This window comes from Ranitomeya variabilis, chromosome 1 (assembly GCF_051348905.1).
Source record: "Ranitomeya variabilis isolate aRanVar5 chromosome 1, aRanVar5.hap1, whole genome shotgun sequence".
Lineage (NCBI taxonomy): Eukaryota > Metazoa > Chordata > Amphibia > Anura > Dendrobatidae > Ranitomeya > Ranitomeya variabilis.
Genome location: NC_135232.1, coordinates 30,152,379 through 30,167,263, shown reverse-complemented (window position 1 = coordinate 30,167,263; position 14,885 = coordinate 30,152,379). Strand labels below are relative to the sequence as shown.

Below are 14,885 nucleotides of genomic sequence, written 5' to 3'. Positions count from 1 at the left end.
TGGTCAGACTTGGTAATACAGTTGCGGTATGTTTTGATATATTTTGCAGCACCCTGCTCTGTGTGCTTTGGATTTTGGATGCACCTATGGTTTTGTCACATTCATGTATTGATTATGGTTTTTTATTTTAATATTACTTGGTTATAATTTTTCAATAAAAATTTATATATTTTTAAAAATAATTTTTCTTGGTCATTTATGACTCATAGTTCTCCTTAGTTATGAAAATTTGGGCTCATGTTGTTGACAATTTGGTGTTGTCTCAGGAGGGGGCTCAGCGTTTTGCTAACCGGCGTCGGTGTGTTGGTTCCCGGCTTCGGGTTGGGGATTTGGTCTGGTTGTCTTCCTGTCATGTTCCTATGAAGGTTTCTTCTCCTAAGTTCAAGCCTCGGTTTATTGGCCCTTATAGGATTTCCGAGATTATCAATCCAGTGTCTTTTCGTTTGGCCCTTCCAGCCTCTTTTTCCATCCATAATGTTTTTCATAGATCTTTGTTGCGGAAATATGTGGTGCCCGTTGTTTCCTCTGTTGATCCTCCTGCCCCGGTGTTTATTGATGGGGAGTTGGAGTATGTGGTTGAGAAGATTTTGGATTCTCGTTTTTCGAGGTGGAAGCTTCAGTATCTTGTCAAATGGAAAGGTTATGGCCAGGAGGATAATTCTTGGGTTGTTGCCTCCGATGTTCATGCTGAGGATTTGGTTCGTGCCTTTCATTTGGCTCGTCCGGATCGGCCTGGGGGCTCTGGTGAGGGTTCGGTGACCCCTCCTCAAGGGGGGGTACTGTTGTGAATTCTGCTCTTGGGCTCCCTCCGGTGGTTATAAGTGGTAGTGCTGCTGTCTCTGGATCGCAGCATTCATCAGGTGTGTCCACTTTTTGCAATTCGGACTGGGCTATTTAGTCTTGCTTGACCCTTTAGTCAGTGCCAGTTGTCCATTGTTCCTGAGGATTCACATCCCTGCCTGGTCTCTCCTGCTTTGCTGATCATTTCAACAAAGATAAGTTCTGGCCTTGATTTTTGCAGTCCACATGCTGTGGGCCTTATTGTTCAGTTCTTTTCCATGTTTTTGTCTTGTCCAGCTTGGTCTGTATAAGGATTTGTTTAGCCAAGCTGGTATCTCTGGAGATGCAGATATAACCTCCATATCTTTAGTTAGATGTGGAGATTTTGTATTTTCTGTGGTGGATATTTTCTAGTGTTTTAATACTGACCGCATAGTACTCTGTCCTATCCTTTCTATTTAGCTAGAAGTGGCCTCCTTTGCTAAATTCTGATTTCAGTCTGTGTATGTTATTTCCCTCTCCTCTCACAGTCAATATTTGTGGGGGGCTGTCTATCCTTTGGGGATTTTCTCTGAGGCAAGATAGTTTTCCCTTTTCTATCTCTAGGGGTAATTAGTCCTCCGGCTGTGTCGAGATGTCTAGGGAGTGATAGGTACATTCCACGGCTACTTCTAGTTGCGGTGTTAAGTTCAGGGTCTGCGGTCAGTACAGGTTCCACCTTCTCCAGAGTACGTCTAATACTGCTCCTAGGCCACCAGATCATAACAGTGTCCCTTGTGGTGCAGTATATAGAGAATGTGTCCCGTGTGGTGTCGTATATAGAGGATGTGTCCCGTGTGGTGTAGTATATAGAGGATGTGTCCCTTGTGGTGCAGTATATAGAGAATGTGTCCCGTGTGGTGTACTATATAGAGGATGTGTCCCTTGTGGTGCAGTATATAGAGAATGTGTCCCGTGTGGTGTAGTATATAGAGGATATGTCCCTTGTGGTGTAGTATATAGAGGATGTGTCCCGTGTGGTGTAGTATATAGTGGATGTGTCCCTTGTGGTGCAGTATATAGAGAATGTGTCCCGTGTGGTGTAGTATGTAGAGGATGTGTCCCTTGTGGTGTAGTATATAGAGGATGTGTCCCGTGTGGTGTAGTATAAAGAGTATTTGTCCCGTGTGGTGTAGTATATAGAGGATGTGTCCCGTGTGGTGTAGTATATAGAGGATGTGTCCCTTGTGGTGCAGTATATAGAGAATGTGTCCCGTGTGGTGTAGTATATAGAGGATGTGTCCCGTGTAGTGTAGTATATAGAGAATGTGTCCCGTGTGGTGTAGTATATAGAGGATGTGACCCGTGTGGTGTAGTATATAGAGGATGTGTCCCATGTGGTGTAGTATATAGAGGATGTGTCCCGTGTGGTGTAGTATATAGAGGATGTGTCCCGTGTGGTGTAGTATATAGAGGATGTGTCCCGTGTGGTGTAGTATATAGAGGATGTGTCCCGTGTGGTGTAGTATATAGAGGATGTGTCCTGTGTGGTGTAGTATATAGAGGATGTGTCCCGTGTGGTGCAGTATATACAGGATGTGTCCCTTGTGGTGCAGTATATAGAGGATGTGTCCCGTGTGGTGTAGTATATAGAGGATGTGTCCCTTGTGGTGCAGTATATAGGGAATGTGTCCCGTGTGGTGTAGTATATAGAGGATGTGTCCCGTGTGGTGTAGTATATAGAGGATGTGTCCCGTGTGGTGTAGTATATAGAGGATGTGTCCCGTGTGGTGTAGTATATAGAGGATGTGTCCCGTGTGGTGTAGTATATAGAGGATGTGTCCCGTGTGGTGCAGTATATATAGGATGTGTCCCGTGTGGTGTAGTATATAGAGGATGTGTCCCGTTTGGTGTAGTATATAGAGGATGAGTCCCGTGTGGTGTAGTATATAGAGGAGGTGTCCCGTGTGGTGTAGTATATAGAGGATGTGTCCCGTGTGGTGTAGTATATAGAGGATGGGTCCCGTGTGGTGTAGTATATAGAAGATGTGTCCCGTGTGGTGTAGTATATAGAGGATGTGTCCCATGTGGTGTAGTATATAGAGCATGTGTCCCGTTTGGTGTAGTATATAGAGGATGTGTCCCATGTGGTGTAGTATATAGAGGATGGGTCCCGTGTGGTGTAGTATATAGAGGATGTGTCCCGTGTGGTGTAGTATATAGAGGATGTGTCCCGTGTGGTGTAGTATATAGAGGATGTGTCCCGTTTGGTGTAGTATATAGAGGATGTGTCCCATGTGGTGTAGTATATAGAGGATGGGTCCCGTGTGGTGTAGTATATAGAAGATGTGTCCTGTGTGGTGTAGTATATAGAGGATGTGTCCCGTGCGGTGTAGTATATAGAGGATGTGTCTCGTGTGGTGTAGTATATAGACGATGTGTCCCGTGTGGTGTAGTATACAGAGGATGGGTCCCGTGTGGTGTAGTATATAGAGGAGGTGTCCCGTGTGGTGTTTTATATAGAGGATGTGTCCCGTGTGGTGTAGTATATAGAGGATGGGTCCCGTGTGGTGTAGTATATAGAGGATGGGTCCCGTGTGGTGTAGTATATAGAAGATGTGTCCCGTGTGGTGTAGTATATAGAGGATGTGTCCCGTGTGGTGTAGTATATAGAGGATGTGTCCCGTGTGGTGTAGTATATAGAGGATGTGTCCCGTGCGGTGTAGTATATAGAGGATGTGTCCCGTGTGGTGTAGTATATAGACGATGTGTCCCGTGTGGTGTAGTATATAGAGGAGGTGTCCCTTGTGGTGTAGTATATAGAGGATGACAAAAATAATTGACTTAATCAGAGAAGATGTCACTTATAAAGTACCTGGTTGTACATGTTCACTTGTTGATACTGACTTCTTCTCATCAATACTGTGATTCCTGTATGGTCCAAAGTCTGATAAAGACTGATTACAACAACTTCCAGCATCTCATTACCTTTGTTAAGGAGACACTGGGAGGTGTAGGTTCACAAGATACAAATGTACATGGGCCTGACTTGACATTACAATTTTTCGCTGTAGTAAGCTTGGTGATGTAGTCATGTACTGATGGTGGTTTTGGTGATGAATACTTGTACATATGATGGTACTTATGTATTTATTTACTGACAGTGGTTTTTGTGATGTATTTATGTGCTGATTGAGGTTCTGATGACTCATTAATATAATGATGGTACTGATGGTGGTTATGGTGATGTATTCAAGTACTGATCTTGGGTCTAGTGATCTATTTGCTTATTGATTATGATTGTGGTGATGTATTTATGTACTGTTTATGACTAGTGTTGAGCATTCCGATACCGCAAGTATCGGGTATCGGCCGATATTTGCTGTATCGGAATTCCGATCCCGAGTTCCGATATATTTGTGATATCGGAAACCGGAATCGGAAGTTCCCAGTGTATGGTTCCCTGGGTCTGGAGGAGAGGAGACTCTCCTTCAGGCCCTGGGATCCATGTTCATGTAAAAAATAAAGAATAAAAATAAAAAATATTGATATACTCACCCCTCCGGCGGACCCTGGACCTTAGCGGTGTGACCGGCAGCCTCCGTTCCTAAGAATGCAGTGAGTGTAGGACCTGCGATGACGTCGCGGCTTGTGATTGGTCGCGTGAGCGGTCACATGAGCGGTTCTCCTGTGTGGTGTAGTATATAGAAGATCTATCAGTTCCCCTGTGTGGTTCCATATAGAGGATCTGTCAGCTCTCCTGTGTGGTTCTATATAGAGGATCTGTCAGCTCTCCTGTGTGGTTTTATACAGAGAATCTGTCAGCTCTCCTGTGTGGTTCTATATAGAGGATCTGTCAGCTCTCCTGTGTGGTTCTATATAGAGGATCTGTCAGCTCTCCTGTGTGGTTCTATATAGAGGATCTGTCAGCTCTCCTGTGTGGTTCTTTATAGAGGATCTGTCAGCTCTCCTGTGTGGTTCTATATAGAGGATCTGTCAGCTCCCCTGTGTGGTTCTATATAGAGGATCTGTCAGCTCCACTGTGTGGTTCTATATAGAGGATCTGTCAGCTCTCCTGTGTGGTTTTATACAGAGAATCTGTCAGCTCTCCTGTGTGGTTCTATATAGAGGATCTGTCAGCTCTCCTGTGTGGTCCTTTATAGAGGATCTGTCAGCTCTCCTGTGTGGTTCTATATAGAGGATCTGTCAGCTCTCCTGTGTGGTTCTATATAGAGGATCTGTCAGCTCTCCTGTGTGGTTTTATACAGAGAATCTGTCAGCTCTCCTGTGTGGTTCTATATAGAGGATCTGTCAGCTCTCCTGTGTGGTTCTATATAGAGGATCTGTCAGCTCTCCTGTGTGGTTCTCTATAGAGGATCTGTCAGCTCTCCTGTGTGGTTCTTTATAGAGGATCTGTCAGCTCTCCTGTGTGGTTCTCTATAGAGGATCTGTCAGCTCTCCTGTGTGGTTCTTTATAGAGGATCTGTCAGCTCTCCTGTGTGGTTCTTTATAGAGGATCTGTCAGCTCTCCTGTGTGGTTTTATACAGAGAATCTGTCAGCTCTCCTGTGTGGTTCTATTTAGAGGATCTGTCAGCTCTCCTGTGTGGTTCTATTTAGAGAATCTGTCAGCTCTCCTGTGTGGTTCTATATAGAGGATCTGTCAGCTCTCCTGTGTGGTTCTATTTAGAGGATCTGTCAGCTCTCCTGTGTGGTTCTATATGGAGGATCTGTCAGCTCTCCTGTGTGTTTCTATATACTGTAGAGGATCTGTCAGCTCTCCTGTGTGGTCATTTATAGAGGATCTGTCAGCTCTCCTGTGTGGTTCTATTTAGAGGATCTGTCAGCTCTCCTGTGTGGTTCTATATAGAGGATCTGTCAGCTCTCCTGTGTGGTTTTATACAGAGAATCTGTCAGCTCTCCTGTGTGGTTCTATATAGAGGATCTGTCAGCTCTCCTGTGTGGTTCTATATAGAGGATCTGTCAGCTCTCCTGTGTGGTTCTATATAGAGGATCTGTCAGCTCTCCTGTGTGGTTCTTTATAGAGGATCTGTCAGCTCTCCTGTGTGGTTCTATATAGAGGATCTGTCAGCTCCCCTGTGTGGTTCTATATAGAGGATCTGTCAGCTCCCCTGTGTGGTTCTATATAGAGGATCTGTCAGCTCTCCTGTGTGGTTTTATACAGAGAATCTGTCAGCTCTCCTGTGTGGTTCTATATAGAGGATCTGTCAGCTCTCCTGTGTGGTCCTTTATAGAGGATCTGTCAGCTCTCCTGTGTGGTTCTATATAGAGGATCTGTCAGCTCTCCTGTGTGGTTCTATATAGAGGATCTGTCAGCTCTCCTGTGTGGTTTTATACAGAGAATCTGTCAGCTCTCCTGTGTGGTTCTATATAGAGGATCTGTCAGCTCTCCTGTGTGGTTCTATATAGAGGATCTGTCAGCTCTCCTGTGTGGTTCTCTATAGAGGATCTGTCAGCTCTCCTGTGTGGTTCTTTATAGAGGATCTGTCAGCTCTCCTGTGTGGTTCTATATAGAGGATCTGTCAGCTCCCCTGTGTGGTTCTATATAGAGGATCTGTCAGCTCCCCTGTGTGGTTCTATATAGAGGATCTGTCAGCTCTCCTGTGTGGTTTTATACAGAGAATCTGTCAGCTCTCCTGTGTGGTTCTATATAGAGGATCTGTCAGCTCTCCTGTGTGGTCCTTTATAGAGGATCTGTCAGCTCTCCTGTGTGGTTCTATATAGAGGATCTGTCAGCTCTCCTGTGTGGTTCTTTATAGAGGATCTGTCAGCTCTCCTGTGTGGTTTTATACAGAGAATCTGTCAGCTCTCCTGTGTGGTTCTATTTAGAGGATCTGTCAGCTCTCCTGTGTGGTTCTATTTAGAGAATCTGTCAGCTCTCCTGTGTGGTTCTATATAGAGGATCTGTCAGCTCTCCTGTGTGGTTCTATTTAGAGGATCTGTCAGCTCTCCTGTGTGGTTCTATATGGAGGATCTGTCAGCTCTCCTGTGTGTTTCTATATACTGTAGAGGATCTGTCAGCTCTCCTGTGTGGTCATTTATAGAGGATCTGTCAGCTCTCCTGTGTGGTTCTATTTAGAGGATCTGTCAGCTCTCCTGTGTGGTTCTATATAGAGGATCTGTCAGCTCTCCAGTGTGGTCCTTTATAGAGGATCTGTCAGCTCTCCTGTGTGGTCCTATATAGAGGATCTGTCAGCTCTCCTATGTGGTTCTATATAGAGGATCTGTCAGCTCTCCTGCGTGGTTATATATACAGGATCTGTCAGCTCTCCTTTGTGATTCTATATAGAGGATCTCTCAGCTCTCCTGTGTGATTCTATATAAATGTTGGAGGGAAATATAACTTCCATTGATGTGTTGTAATTATGAGAATTATTTTTGAAGTCACTAGACACTGTTATTTCACTCTTTTCTGGTTCATGTACATCTACCTATGAGTGCATAAACCTGTGCACATGGGTCTATGGTCAGATGTATAAACCTTGTAGCACCAATTTTTTTAGACTCAGATCTTGGCACCAAAGTATAACGTGACCTGATGGAATTTTGTAAAATTGGCAATCTTTGATTGCGATAGGCATGGTTTGTTGCCAGGCTTCTCGGTTTGCTGAGCAGTGGCACATCCTTCCTTTATTACCTAGCTAAGAAAGCTGGTCATCCAGGAGAACATTAACTTATAGAGTAAGAATCTCGAGTTATTGTTATGTTTATTGGCTTTGTAGAAGAACAGTTACAGATTGGATCGTTCCCTCCCGTGATCTCTGCCCCGTGGTCGTAATTATTATTTTTGTATTTTTGGTTTATTACTGATTTGGTATTGTTTCTTTTGGCCTTGTTACAAAGTATCACTCTTTAGAATAACAATGATATGTGCTAATCTCACCCAAGGTGACCTGACAACCTTTTTCTTTTTTCAACTGTAAAAAGCTTATAAAGAAATAAAAAAATTGCAAACAGCGTGTTCTTTGGAAGGAGTGAGTCATAACTGAAGGCGATATTACAAGATCTTACATTTTCACCAAAAGCTATTAAATTATTCCATTTTGGAAGATTTTAGTGTTTATTTATGCACTTTGTCAACATGATTTTTCGTGTAAATGAAGACGTATGTCACTGAATTAACCAATTTGACTTCTTTCCTGGTCAACATAGTCCTCCAAACCCTTGTTTTTTCTCAGTATAATAGCGTACTTTTTTGTTTTGATTCAAGAACCTTTAATTTGGCTTTGTCTTTTGTCACCTGCCAGTCTTTAACCCCTGCATGACCTTGCGATTTTCCGTTTTTGCGCTTCCGACTTTTCCTCCCCTTCATCCAAGTGCCATAACTTTTTTAAACATTTTTCCATAAATATAGCCATATGAGGGCTTTTCTTTTTTTTTTTGCAGTATGACTTGTATTTTTATATGACACAATTGATTCTAACACATAATGTACTGGAAAACGGGAACAAAAATTCCAAGTGCCTTGAAATAGCAAATAAAGTGCAATTCCACAATTGTTTTATTTATTTATTTTTTTTATTTACCGTGTTCACTATATGGTAAAACTGACCTGGTAATATAATTTCCCAGGTCTTTATGAATACACAGATACCAAATATGTTTAAGTTCTTTTTTTATTTAAGTGGTCGAAAAAAAATCAGGAATTTGTAAGAAAAAAAATGTTAGTTATGGCGCCATTTTCCAAGACCCGTAGTGTCTCCTTTTTCGGGATATGGGTCTGGGTGAGGGCGTCCTGAGCTGATATTTTTTATTAAAACCATTTTGCGGTAGATACAATGTTTTGCTCGCCTCTTATTACATTTTATTGCAATGTTGCGGGACCAAAAAAACATACGGTATTTCTGTCATTTAGATTTTTTTCATCGGGCCATCCATGTGACAGAACCAGAGGCGTAGCTAGGGGTTCAGCTCAAGGGGGCGAAACATGTGAGTGGGCCCCTAACAGGCGGACATATCATTAGTGCAACCTGTGCGACAGCATATGGGCCCAAGAGATAAGGGGGCCCATTTCTACAACTAAAGAAGATGTAATTTTGCATTTTAGGAGCTCTTGAACTGCAAAGTGTCCATATATTGTTCTTGCACATGAGCCCTTCTGTCTGTGTCTGCCTGTGGCTCCTAACCAGCCGTGGCTCCCGGTGGGCACCTTCAGGTGACGGGGCCCAGGCCAATGGTCCCCTCTGCCCCTCCAGTAGCTACGCTACTGGACAGAACCATGCTAAGTGTCTATTTTCTTGGCATAAAGATTTTGTCTTTAGAGGGGTCGGATTCTTTGGAGCTTGCTTCTTCATTAGGGAATTTGTGCCGTAATGTGGTTCCCAATGAAAACTCTGCTGGTTTTCTCTCTGTCTCCTTCATCATGCTTCAATTCTTCAATCCAGGAGCCACAGCTCGAAACATCCGAGCCCTCAGAGGAGATGACATGACCGCACTTCCTCCCTCAGGAGCACACAATCTCCGGGGGTGCCACTCCCTTCACAGGCACAAGCCGTATTCCGAGTACAAAGAAGTGTAGTACGGTTCTCGAATCAAACCAAAAAAGCAGACTATTAAAGAAACAGGGGTTTGGAGGCCACTTAAGGGCTATTTTGGCCACAAAAGAAGTCAAATCAGATAATGACGTGAACTAGAAATTTTCTTGACTCTCCATGCTGAACATAACTATTAAATAAATGGAAGTTTGGCTAATATTTAACTCTTAAATGCAAGAAAAAAAACACCTCCCTGCAGCCATGGCCCATAGATTTCTCAAAAACTCAAGAACCTGGCAATTCCTACAAGTTTTTAAAAAGTTAAAAAAAATAGTTACATAACAAAATCCTAAGTTTTTGTACTTTTTATAATGGCCACTAAAGAAATCACAATAGTTAAAAACTTGCAAACTTATGCAACTATCATGTGGAAGATTTACCTTTTCGACATGTCCTTAAACTATCCCATACCCTATAGTCAGGTCATTTCTTGGATAATGCTCATATCTCTTCATTATTGTCAGTTTGAAGTTGTACTTCTACACAAGCAATAGAGAAGTGAGCCAAGGAAAGTGGAATGTGGTATGTGCGTACTACATAGAGACAGAAAATGCAACTGTTTTGAGGTGTTTATCTCCTTGGTATAATTTTGGACAACCTGCACTCGATCCTTCTGAGAAAGAACCATGATGGCAAACAAGAAGGTGGAAGAGTAAACAGACACCTGACCTGTGCGACAAAACTAAACATTATCATTGGGAAAACCCTTGGGATAACTATTGGGATAACCCTTGGGATAACTCTTGGGATAACCCTTGGAATAACTCTTGGGATAATTCTTGGGATAATTCTTGGGATAACCCTTGGGATAACCCTTGGGATAACTCTTGGGATAATTCTTGGGATAACTCTTGAGATAATTCTTGGGATAACTCTTAGGATAATTCTTGGGATAACCCTTGGCATAACTCTTGGGATAATTCTTGGGATAACTCTTGGGATAACTCTTTGGATAACGCTTGGGATAACTCTTGGGATAAGTCTTTGAATAATGCTTGGGATAACGCTTGGGATAACCCTTATGATAATTCTTGGGATAACTCTTGGGATAACTATTGGGATAACCCTTGGGATACCTCTTGGGAAAATTCTTGGGAAAACTCTTGGGATAACCCTTGGGATTACTCTTGGGATAATTCTTGGGATAACTCTTGGGATAACTCTGTGGATAATGCTTGGTATAACGTTTGGGATAAAGCTTGGGATAACGCTTTGGATAATGCTTGGGATAACTCTTGGGATAACTCTTTGAATAATGCTTGGGATAACCCTTATGATAACTCTTGGGATAACGCTTGGGACAACTCTTGGGATAACTCTTTGGATAATGCTTCAGATTAGGCTTGGCATAACCCTTGGGATTATCCTTGGAATAATTTGTGGGATAACACTTTGGATAACTCTTGGGATAACTCTTTGGATAATGCTTGGGATAACTCTTGGGAAAACTCTTGGGATAACCCTTGGGAAAACTTTTAGGATAACTCTTGGGATGAATCTTGGGATAACCCTTGGGATAACCTTTGGGACAACTCTTGGGATAACTCTTTGGATAATGCTTCGGATTAGGCTTGGGATAACCCTTGGGATAACTCTTGTGATAACCCTTGGGATTATCCTTGGAATAATTCTTGGGATAACACTTTGGATAACTCTTGGGATAACTATTGGGATAACCCTTGGGAAAACTTTTGGGATAACTCTTGGGATAACTCTTGGGATAATTCTTGGGATAGCCCTTGGGATAACTCTAGGGAAAACTCTTTCAAGTAAAGAAAAAACATTTAGGGGCACTTTCCCTTTAAAAAGAGGAGAACCTTTTCGTAAATTTGTCTTTTTCGTACCGTCTCCTTTTAAACAAAACATCTTAAAAATATCTATTATATCTTCAAACACTCTCACAGACAAGCCTATACGACATGGTCCTGCTGACCAGATGGGAGACTGTTCTGATTAGCCGCTCTTTTGATACGGACGTAGAGTCGAGATTTCAAGTGCTAAAGGGACTGACAGGAAATATGCGTGGTGCCTAGCTGCTAAATTCAGCCGCAAAACTTTTCTGCTTCTGAAACTCATTTCTTTAAGAACATCAAAAAGAAGGAAGGCTTTAAATATGTCTTTGAAGTCTTTGAAGTCTACGGGAGCATCGTCTTGCATCTTATTTTAGGCAAATGTGCCCCTTTAAATGCCACGTGTACATGCCCTCCTGGACCATCTGCTTGTGCATTCCAGAAGTGGATTGTCATTCACCTTTTATAATCATTGTGCTTCATGTGTTTTGTCTTTTTGCAGCTAATCTTGAAGAAATCCTCTCGGGACTGACATCTTACACACTGTGGAAGTCTGGCGATATTACCATGGCACATTAGGTTCATGTGACTCCAGGGGCCCCTGATTAAGGATGTGTGTTGGAGGCTGAACATATTATATTTGCAAAGTAGGTCACAGTTTCTACACTTTTGGGTCATTAAGGAAAAAGGAATCCTGTTGCACATGGAGATTGACATGAGCAAATATCTAGCGTCAGAAGAAAAGGTTGTTCATATTGTGTTACCGATGGTCTGGTAGAAAATAAGAGCTTAAAGTGTTATCCAATAATGATCAATTGTTTAAATCTACTCATACTTCAAAATACATGACTTACCATTATTATTGTCTAAGAAAGGAACACAAAGATAAACTGTAGCTAACAAAGGATCCAACATTCACAATAGGTGATGTCACAGCTCACCTCCTCCTCCTGTACAATGACTGATAACACCTCTATATACAGTAGATAACACAGAATCCACCATTCACAATAGGTGATGTCACAGCTCACCTCCTCCTCCTCCTCCTGTACAATGACTGATAACACCTCTATATACAGTAGATAACACAGGATTCACCATAGGTGATATCACAGCTCACCTCCTCCTCCTGTACAATGACTGATAACACCTCTATATACAGTAGATAACACAGAATCCACCATTCACAATAGGTGATGTCACAGCTCACCTCCTCCTCCTCCTGTACAATGACTGATAACACCTCTATATACAGTAGATATCAAAGGATCCACCATTCACAATAGGTGACATCACAGCTCACCTCCTCCTGTACAATGACTGATAACACCTCTCTATACAGTAGATATCAAAAGATCCACCATTCACAATAGGTGACGTCACAGCTCACCTCCTCCTCCTGTACAATGACTGATAACACCTCTATATACAGTAGATAACACAGAATCCACCATTCACAATAGGTGATGTCACAGCTCACCTCCTCCTCCTCCTGTACAATGACTGATAACACTTCTATATACAGTAGATAACACAGAATCCACCATTCACAATAGGTGATGTCACAGCTCACCTCCTCCTCCTCCTCCTCCTGTACAATGACTGATAACACTTCTATATACAGTAGATAACACAGAATCCACCATTCACAATAGGTGATGTCACAGCTCACCTCCTCCTCCTGTACAATGACTGATAACACCTCTATATACAGTAGATAACACAGGATCCACCATTCACAATAGGTGATGTCACAGCTCACCTCCTCCTCCTGTACAATGACTGATAACACCTCTATTTACAGTAGATAACACAGGATCCTCCATTCACAATAGGTGATGTCACAGCTCACCTCCTACTCCTGTACAATAACTGTTAACACCTCTATATACAGTAGATAACACAGGATCCACCATTGACAATAGGTGATGTCACAGCTCACCTCCTCCTCCTGTACAATGACTGATAACACCTCTATTTACAGTAGATAACACAGGATCCACCATTCACAATAGGTGATGTCACAGCTCACCTCCTCCTCCTGTACAATGACTGATAACACCTCTATATACAGTAGATAACACAGGATCCACCATTGACAATAGGTGATGTCACAGCTCACCTCCTCCTCCTGTACAATGACTGATAACACCTCTATTTACAGTAGATAACACAGGATCCTCCATTCACAATAGGTGATGTCACAGCTCACCTCCTCCTCCTGTACAATGACTGATAACACCTCTATATACAATAGATAACACAGGATCCACCATTCACAATAGGTGATGTCACAGCTCACCTCCTCCTCCTCCTGTACAATGACTGATAACACCTCTATATACAGTAGATATCAAAGGATCCACCATTCACAATAGGTGACGTCACAGCTCACCTCCTCCTCCTGTACAATGACTGATAACACCTCTATATACAGTAGATAACACAGGATCCATAATTCACAATAGGTGATGTCACAGCTCACCTCCTCCTCCTGTACAATGACTGATAACACCTCTATATACAGTAGATAACACAGGATCTACCATTCACAATAGGTGATGTCACAGCTCACCTCCTCCTTACTTCCTATTTCTACACAGAGAAGAGAAAAGAGAAGCATTCGCCCGGTAGAAAGGGAAAATGAGCAATTGTAAGTGCATAGCGCTATATAATATGATGACGCAATATATTAAGAGGATAAAAACTTTGATGGGAAGTTTAGTTTCTTTAAATGAAAAAAGTGATATAACAGCTAAATGTTACCACTTAGGAGTTCTTTGCTCTCACTATTTTCTCGAGAAACAAAAATTTCTTCTACACGTGAAATCTACACAAAACCCTTCCAGGCAGGCTTTAAAGGGATTTTTTGCTTCTGGTCCATCGGGGTGTGTTATCCGGCAGCTATTAAGTGCACATGAATATTTTTACTTTGTAGATTCTTGCACTGTGCCGTGTGAAGAATCCACTTTTGCTGCTGGAAGCAATAACATTTAGGGCACCCGACTGTGATCAGACTGCACGGTCTTGTTTTGACTTTTGTAATATAATTCCTGGTTAGTGATTTGTGGAGACCGCTGGTTTAGCACATTTTAACTATTTCTCCAACATGTGTCTATCCAGCTGTTGCAAAACTGAGCCTTCCTTAACCCCTTCATGCTCCATGATGGATATATCCATCATAGAGCTATTCAGGGTCTGTGGAGCAGGCTCAGGGGCTGAACCCGCTCCCTACAAGGCAGATACCGGCTGTGTTACACACCCGACATCTGCCTCAGGTAGCAGCAATCGACATTAGGTCTGATCGCTGCTGTTAACCATTTAATTTCTGCCAGCTGTATTTAAGCTGTGCAATCCCGCTCAATACCTTCTCCATCCATGACGTGATCTCAAGGTGCATGTTAAAGACCCCTTTCGCTGCCATCTTGGTATTCCTGTAAAGCCCAGGAATAGAATTGGCTTCATAGAACACAGTGATTTTCACTATATACTGCTATGCTGTAGTAAAAAGAAGAAGTGATCAAATAACGGCAAATTCATGTTATCTATAGGGACTAGACTAATTAAAAAACTACAAATTTAAATCACCCAAAATTTTCTCAGTTAAAAAAAAGTAAAAAAAAAACATATTTGGTATCGCTGCTTCCTTAAGTCTAATCTATCAATATATACATTTTTTCTGAGAAATATCATTAAGTAGTAAAAAAATTGAACCGACTAATTACTATTTTTATGGTTGCTGCACCTCCCACAAAAAAATGCAATAAAAAGCTTTCAAAACAT

The 14,885-nt window shown here is 42.1% G+C and overlaps 1 long non-coding RNA gene across 3 annotated transcripts in view; it reads left to right on the top strand.

Annotated features, from left to right (window-relative positions):
- LOC143793667 (uncharacterized) overlaps positions 1–14,885 on the top strand; it is a 154,842-nt gene that overhangs the window by 77,987 nt on the left and 61,970 nt on the right. For all 3 annotated transcript variants that reach the window (XR_013220187.1, XR_013220186.1, XR_013220185.1), the window contains exon 2: positions 11,605–11,749. This is a non-coding gene — a long non-coding RNA (uncharacterized LOC143793667). The remainder of the gene's footprint in view (positions 1–11,604; positions 11,750–14,885) is intronic.